This window comes from Rhinolophus sinicus, linkage group LG01 (genome assembly GCF_036562045.2).
Source record: "Rhinolophus sinicus isolate RSC01 linkage group LG01, ASM3656204v1, whole genome shotgun sequence".
Taxonomy (NCBI): Eukaryota; Metazoa; Chordata; class Mammalia; order Chiroptera; family Rhinolophidae; genus Rhinolophus; species Rhinolophus sinicus.
In genome coordinates this window covers 140,745,833-140,754,063 of record NC_133751.1, presented here as the reverse complement: position 1 = coordinate 140,754,063, position 8,231 = coordinate 140,745,833, and the positions used below count along the sequence as shown (strand labels likewise).

The window sequence follows — 8,231 nt, the reverse complement described above, 5'->3', positions numbered from 1 at the left end:
ATCTCAAGATCCATCCATGTTGTCACAAATGGTCCTATTTCATCTTTTCTTACCGCCAAACAGTATTCCATTATGTATATATACCACAACTTCTTTATCCATTCATCTATTGAAGGACATTTTCATTGTTTCCATGTCTTGGCCACCGTAAATAAAGCTGCAATGAACATTGGAGTACACTTGTCTTTATGTATAAATGTTTTCAGATTTTTTTGGTAGATAGCCAGGAGAGGGATTGCTGGGTCATGTGATAATTCTATTCATAATTTTTTGAGGAATCTCCACACTGCCTTCCATAATGGCTGAACCAATCTGCTTTCCCACCAATAGTGTATGAGGGTTCCTTTTTCTCCACAGCCTCTCCAACACTTGTTACTATTTGTCTTGTTGATGATAGCCATTCTAACTGGGGTGAGGTGATAGCTCATTGTGGTTTTTACTTACATTTCTCTGATGATTAGTGATGTTGAACATTTTTTCATATGTCTATTTGCCATTTGTATGTTCTCTTTGGAGAAATGTCTCTTCAGGTTCTCTGCCCATTTTTCAATTGGGTTGTTTGTTTTTTTGTTATTGAGCTGTGTGAGTTCCTTCTATATTTTGGATATTAGCCCCTTATCGGAGGCAATGTTTGCAAAAATCTTCTTCCATTCAATTGGTTGCCTCTTTATTTTGTCGATGGTTTCTTTTGCTGTGCAGAAGCTTTTAAGTTTGATATAGTCCCATTCATTTATTTTAGCTCTTACTTTCCTTGCCTTTGGAGTCAAATTCATAAAATGCTCTTTGAACCCAAGATCCATAAATTTAGTACCTATGTTTTCTTCTATGCAGTTTATTGTTTCAGGTCTTATGCTTAAGTTCTTTGATCCATTTTGAATTAATTTTGGTACAAGGTGACAGATAGCAGTCCAGTTTCATTCTTTTGCATGTGTCTTTCCAATTCTGCCAGCACCATTTGTTGAAGAGGCTGTCTTTTCTCCATTGTATGTTTTTTTGCTTCTTTGTAAAAAATTATCTGTCCATATTTATGTGGTTTTATTTCTGGGTTCTCAATTCTATTCCATTGGTCTATGTGTCTGTTTTTCTGCCAATACCATGCTGTTTTGATTATTGTTGCCCTGTAGTACAAGCTAAAGTCAGGGAGTGTGATACCTCCAGCATTGTTCTTTTTTCCTAAGATTGCTTTGGCTATTTGGGGTCTTTTGTCGTTCCAAACAAATCTGATGATTTTTTTGTTCTATTTCTTTAAAAAATGCCATTGGGATTTTGATGGGGATCTCATTAAATCTGTATATTGCTTTGGGTAATATGGCCGTTTTAACTATGTCGATTCCTCCAATCCACGAGCACGGAATGTCTTTCCATTTCTGTCTTCTTCAATTTCTTTAAAAATTGTCTTATAGTTTTCAGCATATAGGTCTTTCACATCCTTGGTTAAGTTTATTCCTAGGTATTTTATTCTTTTTTGCTGCAATTGCAAAAGGAATTGCTTTTTTTTCATTTCTTTTCCTGAGATTTCATTGTTAGTATATAGGAATGCAATGGACTTTCATACGTTGATTTTATAGCCGGCAACTTGACTGTATTCATTGATTGTTTCTAATAGCTTTTTGGCGGAGTCTTTAGGGTTTTCTATGTATAGCATCATGTCATCTGCAAAGAGTGACAATTTAACTTCTTCATTCCCAATTTGGATGCCTTTTATTTCTTTCTCTTGCCTCATTGCTCTGGCAAGGACTTCCAACACTATGTTGAAAAGGAGAGGTGATAGTGGAAAGCTGTGTCATGTTCTTGAACATAAAGCAAAGGGCTTCATTTTTTCACTGTTAATTATGAGATTAACTGAGGGTTTGTCATATATGGCCTTTATTATGTTAAGGTATTTTTCTTCTATACCCGTTTTATTAAGTGTTTTAATGACAAATGGATGTTGTATCTTGTCAAATGCTTTTTCTGCATCACTTGATATAATCATATGATTTTTGTCCTTTATTTTGTTTATGTGGTGTATCACATTGATGGATTTGCGTATGTTGAACCATCCTTGTGCCCCTGGGATAAACCCCACTTGGTCTAGTTTACTAACCTTTTTAATGTATTGCTGCATTCGATTTGTTAGAATTTTGTTTAAGATTTTTGCATCGGTATTCATCAGAGATATTGGTCTGTAGTTTTCTTTTTTGTGTTGTCCTTACCAGGTTTCGGTATCAGGGTAATGTTGGCCTCATAAAATGAGTTAGGGTCTTTTTATCTTTCAAAACTGAAACTCTATACCTACTAAACAACAATTCCCCATTCCCCCTCCCCAAGCCTCTGACACCCACCATTCTACTTTCTGACTCTATGAAATTTGACTCTTCTAGGTACCTCACGTAAGTGGAATCATACAGTGTTTGTTTTCTTTCTTTTTTTGTTCTTGTGTGACTGACTTATTTCACTTAGCAGAATGTCCTCTGGTTTCATCCATGTTGTAGCACGTGTTGGAATTTCTTCCTTTTTAAGGATGAAGAATATTCCATTGTATGTGTATACCACATTTTGTTTATTCGTTCATCTCTTGGTAGACACTTGGGTTGCTTCCACCTTTTGACTACTGTGAATAATGCTGCTCTGAACATGGGTGTACAAATATCTCTCCGAGACAGTGCTTTCGATTCTTTTTTGTATATTTCATGTTATTCAGCAGTCATAGAGTAGTTCTGTTTTTAATTTTTTGAAGAATCACCGTACTCTTTTCCATAGTGGTGGCATCACTTTATAGTCTCAACAACAGTGCACAAAGGTTCCAATTTCTCCACATTGTCACCAACACTTGTTAGTTTGGATAGCAGCCATCCTAATGGGTTAAGTTAGGTGGTGACAAAAGTCTTTTTGTTGAACTAATGTCTTGTAGTTGAAAATTATTTTTTTGCAACTGTTTATAAAAAATATGTAAGGACAACAGACACCGCCAAACTCATTAAATTGTTGCTAGTCACCAACCTTTAAAACCTGTAATTGAGTTTCTTTTTGAAAATTTTATGTCAGTTATTTGTTATGTAATAATTGGCCAAGGAATCCAGGGCTTAAATGAGTCTAAGGATGATATTCTGTTTTTACTCATTAGGGTCTCAACGAATGGGTGGATTGAGGCAGGCAAATGGATTAGCAATCAGATTAGAATCATTAAAGTCTAGTATTTCTTCCACATTCAACTGATCATATTTATGGAGATGAGAGGTGTATGTAGTATAGTCCTCCAAGCTGTTTCAGTAGATACACGTGTTTCTCCAGCTATGAGGCAGGAACTTCCCAGCCCTGGAAAAACACTCCATATGCTGAATGAATTATAAAGCACACCAACAAGGTTGAATGATCACCATGCTGTAAGACAGACATAATTTCTTGCATTAAATTATGTGTCTTTTGAATTTTGAAGATTGTAGACATCTAAAAAATGATATAAGAAACACAACACTGACTTTTGTTTGTTTCAGGACTATTTTAACATTCTAAAAAGTTTTTTTTTTAAATGCAAACACCCAGCATTATTTGTAAAGGATTTTAGCTATTCCTGGAGTCACAGATTGGCTGTGTTTTAGACAGACGAGTCAGGAGGAGGGACTGGCTTACCACTGCTGGGTCTGTAATCAGGCCTATTGTCCCCTTCTCAGCAGGAAGGGAGGTGGGCACAGGTGTGTACAATGTGCCTTTACCTGCTTTTACCCCTGCTGGGAGGGGCATCCCTCTCTGCCTCTGAAGTCTGTGATTTTCATCCTCATTTCCAAACATGGTGTTCTATACAGTTTGGCTTCATACCTTGACAGCTTCATGACCTTGACCAAGATAGGAAAGCCATTCAATTTTACCTGGGGGCATTTGCCTTCTAGTGGTGGTGTTTCTGACAAATTTCTAGAGGAAAACTCAGAGTTTAAAAAATGTGTACATAGAGACAGGCATCAAATATCAAATTGCCTACAGGCTACCATGAAATTGATAAGCTTCTTTTTTTCCAATTTCTCAGTTCAATTTGGAAAGAAACTTCAATGTGCATTATGAAAAGAGCTTTATATATGGAATGTTTCAAACCTATACAACGTAAATATTATAATGGGTTTTCATGTACCTACCATCCAGTTCAACAACTGTCAACATCTGCCATTCTTATTTCATTTTCCCTCCATTTCTTGCCCTCCCCACTGAATGACTATGAAAGTTACTCAAATGCATTATGCTATATATTTACATGGGATCATATTTATTGCATTACCGCGCTCTTACAGGCAAAATTGCTTTGGGAGGTTTCAGACATACTTTAAGTGTCCATATAATCTGCTTTGTTTTATCACTACCTTTTTCAAAAATCAGATTTGAAAAACAATTGCCTTGCATCTAGTCAAATACCAATGTAAAGTGATTATTGATTTCTTCAGCTGTGTACATGGTGGTTCGATATTGTCTTGGGGCTAACATATTTCCTTTCAGGGGTGGCATGTTGCATTTATTACACCAAGTGAGGGTTGCACAAAATGGCGCAGGAGGGGCTCATTATGAGTCACAATTTTCAATCATTCAAATCCATGTTCAAATTCAGTATATGTTTAAATTTAAAAGGGGAGAGGGTTGGATATCAGATTGTGAGAGTAAGTTAGTGATCAGAGAAATGTGGAGGCAAAGAGAAATTTATTCTTAGATAGCTTGCATAAAACTTGCTTAGCAGGTTTTAAAGGTTTGTTTATAATATCTTTTCTTGGGAGGTTATTTACCTAAAAATTTGATTGACTATCTATGATGAACCCATGACAGTACTGTGTACTGGAAGAAACAAAAAATTTATAAAATGTGGTTCTTGCCTATCAAATGATTTTAGAACAACACTGGACACCTTGCATTGACTCATCAAATATTTTTTGAGCACTCATATTCTTGGGCACTATATGAAAAGGTAAGGAAACATCCCTTTATAGAGAATATCTATTTTACTTTTTCTTTTTTCCATTGTCTACGTGCACAGAGAGGTAGGTCCTAACCAAATGATAAGTCAGCACTATAACTTCTGGCATTCTAGTGACTGAATTATAGAATAGTACTATTTAATAACGTAGACAAGGGCTTCCTGGGTCAGCAGCACAAAACAGAGAGTCAAACAGATATCTATACCCTGCTTTTAAAATTGGCCTTTTTGAGCAGATGAAATGACTCCAAATCAAAGGAAATTAATTATAGTCCAATGTGGTCTGATAGAGGTTATATTTTGACAACATTACTTGGCCTCATAGGACTTTTCAGAAGTCTAAGGAAAGGAGAATGAGTAGAATAAATTAAGAGGGATATAACTTTCATTTGCCACAATTAAGCTTTTCTGTTAATTTTTTTTTTTTTTTACCAAACTCTTCCCTTCGCCACTTGGTATTATCAACCTTTAAAAATAGTCACCGACTTTGATGTTCAAATTGAGGTTAAGCCGGACTTCTTTTACTAGAAAAAGATAAAATTGAGTTTTTCTTTCATCTCTTCATGCACACACCTTTTCTTAATCATTATTCAAAGAAATTTCTCATGTTCCTCTTGGCTCCTGGCTGACCCACCAGCCTCACCAGTAACTAGCAGAGTGCAGAAAAGCTCATCAGCGCCCCGCCAACCACCACTACCAGTGGAGGGTTAGAAAGACGACCTTTTAGCCTGCAGCACAGATGTAATAGAGAGAGACTTGCACAACTGAAGGTTTTAGTATTCATGAGTGGAGGGAAAAAGAAAACGCATGTCACTGTGGATTTGCTGATAAACTGAGGAACATCCAAAGCCTGCTTGTTTAATCCACTCTGCCAACTGAGCTTTGACGGCTAGCCTGCACCGAATAATAAAGAGCCTGATACAGAGAGTTGTGGCAGGTCCCTCATTAGAAGTAGGAAAACCCAACGGCTGGATCAACATTGCGGTACTATATTTAGCTCGTGGAGGAGAGAAAATAAACACTTTGTCTCTTTACTTTTCTTATGAGGCTTTATCCTCATTTAACTTTTCGTAGAGGATTTTCTGCTTTATTGACATAAAGATAACATTTATCAGATTTTTCTTTACTGCAAAAAGTAATATATCTTCTTTATGGATAATTAAATAAATATAGAAAAGTCCGACCACTGAAGGGAAAACCGATATGCACACATTTCACTTTTTGCTTAGGCAGAGTTTTAGCTCATTTGACATAGTTTGATAATACTGCATTTCATTCCACATGAACATTCCCCGTCCCTACCCACCTTTTTTGCGAAGGAGTGTTTCACTTTAAATGGCAATGTTCTTTTGGGAGAGCAATTTATTTAATAGTTCTGCTATTAGTGTGGGATTGTTTCCATTTGTTTATTGTAAACAATCCCTAAACAGCAGCTTTGTGCATGGTGTTGTTTCCCTTATTTAGAAGTATTTCCTTAAGATAGCTTTTTCAGAATTAGATAGATTTCTTAGCATTGATCCAGTATGGATCAACTTTTTTTTTCAGTTTAACATTTCTAAAGTTCTTGATCACAGTCATTTTCCAAAAATATTCTACTGATTTGCACTCCCACTAGCAATGTGAAAGCGTTTATTGGAATTTTGATGGGGAGGCAGTCTCCAATCTGCCCATGACTTTGGACAAGAAGGTGGAATAATAAATATCTGCTCACCCTGTTTTGAATGTTACTTTCCTGATTCCCACTCTCATTTTCACCTGTTTGTATTTTGCGCTTAGCGGCCTTGGACTTGTTTCTCCATGGAAGACCTATTCTGTGGCTCTGAGGTAGGCCCTTTACCTTACCTAGGCTTTGTAGTTAGTATCCACTGGTCTCTTTATTGATGACATTTCTCCACTATTCTTCCTCCTAACTGTTTATTTTAAAAATGACAAAGTGGGTCAATGGCAAATAGACTACAAAACGAAACAGCAGAAGGACTTAATCCATGTTGTGTTTGCAGAAGTATGCAAAAGTTTGACGATTGTAGGGAATCTGGCTCTAATCTCAAACTTATATTTTATATGCAGGAAACTTCATTGTGCTTTGAAGTGTGACATGAACACATTTTGCAGGCTGCTAGAAAACACTTGGCTCAGTAAAGAATTGTCAGTGGCAGTGATCTCAACGTCCAAATCTTCATAGCCATAACTTGTGAAGAAGAAGTAAAAAAGTATTGTATTTGTAAAATATTTTGATTGTTCCAAAAGCAATTTTAGTCGGATTTTGTCATTGGTTTACAATGCATGAAAAAAATTTAAAGTACTTTTCAAAATTATGGATGATGACTATTTAATAAATTGGATTCATGCAGCACCCAGAATAGTCCTATTCTATGTTCTCATGAGGGTTAGCTATTTGTTGCTGCATAGCAGGGTGAACTGAGACGCATGCAAAGAAGGAATTGGTGTTTTTGCATGTAACCCATAGTAGACTCTTTCATCTTGATTTTTATTGTAGCCTTTTCAGTGGGGTTCTCTGAAAGAGTTGGGGACAGTGAGAGATGACAAAAGATATGAGGAGAAATATATTTTATCAGAATGATTCAGCATTGTAATATATACATATTGAAAAGAGCTCTTCTCTGTTTTCTTTATTTCCTTATTTTTTTTTACGAGAACAAATCCATTTTATTTACTTTTTAGTAAGTTTAAATCCTTGAGTGGTACAGCAGTACATGGATTCTGTGTCCTATGGCTTTAGCAGGAAGATTGCTTAGGAATTTGGCACGAACCATACCACTGTTTCCATGAGCATGAGGTACCTTTCCCCAGATTACTCTGGTTTTGTTCAGTTTGCCACCAGGAGTCACGGTGTTATTCTTTGCCATGTACACATATGCGCATCTCTTGCTTAGACAGAATTCAGTTTCATCTCGAGCATAAACACCTTCAATTTTAAGAAGAGCTGTGTGCTTTCTCTGGTTCCAGAGACCCCGTTAATAGCCAGCAAAAATGGCTTTGGACCACAGCCTTCCAGACACATTTGTCGTTTTAGAAGTCCTGTTCCCAGCAAGCCCCCAAATTTCAGCAGCAAGAGCTCTACTCATCTCCACCTCTTCTCTGTTTTCAAATCAAGAAATACAGAGTTGCCATCACTTTCTTACATATCTTCTAATATTTTCCACCCAAGTTGGTTAAAATGAGTTTGAACAAAAACTTGTACTTTCATAGATTTATATAAAGAAAAATATGAACCCCAAGCATTAACACTATTGAAACTAGATGGAAAAGCTATTCACATTTATGAAAACATATCAGT

The 8,231-nt window shown here is 36.3% G+C and overlaps 1 pseudogene; it reads right to left on the bottom strand.

Annotated features, from left to right (window-relative positions):
- Positions 1–7,620: 7,620 nt before the first annotated feature.
- Positions 7,621–8,019, bottom strand: LOC109450280 (large ribosomal subunit protein eL33; annotated as a pseudogene).
- Between the last annotated feature and the right edge of the window lie 212 nt (positions 8,020–8,231).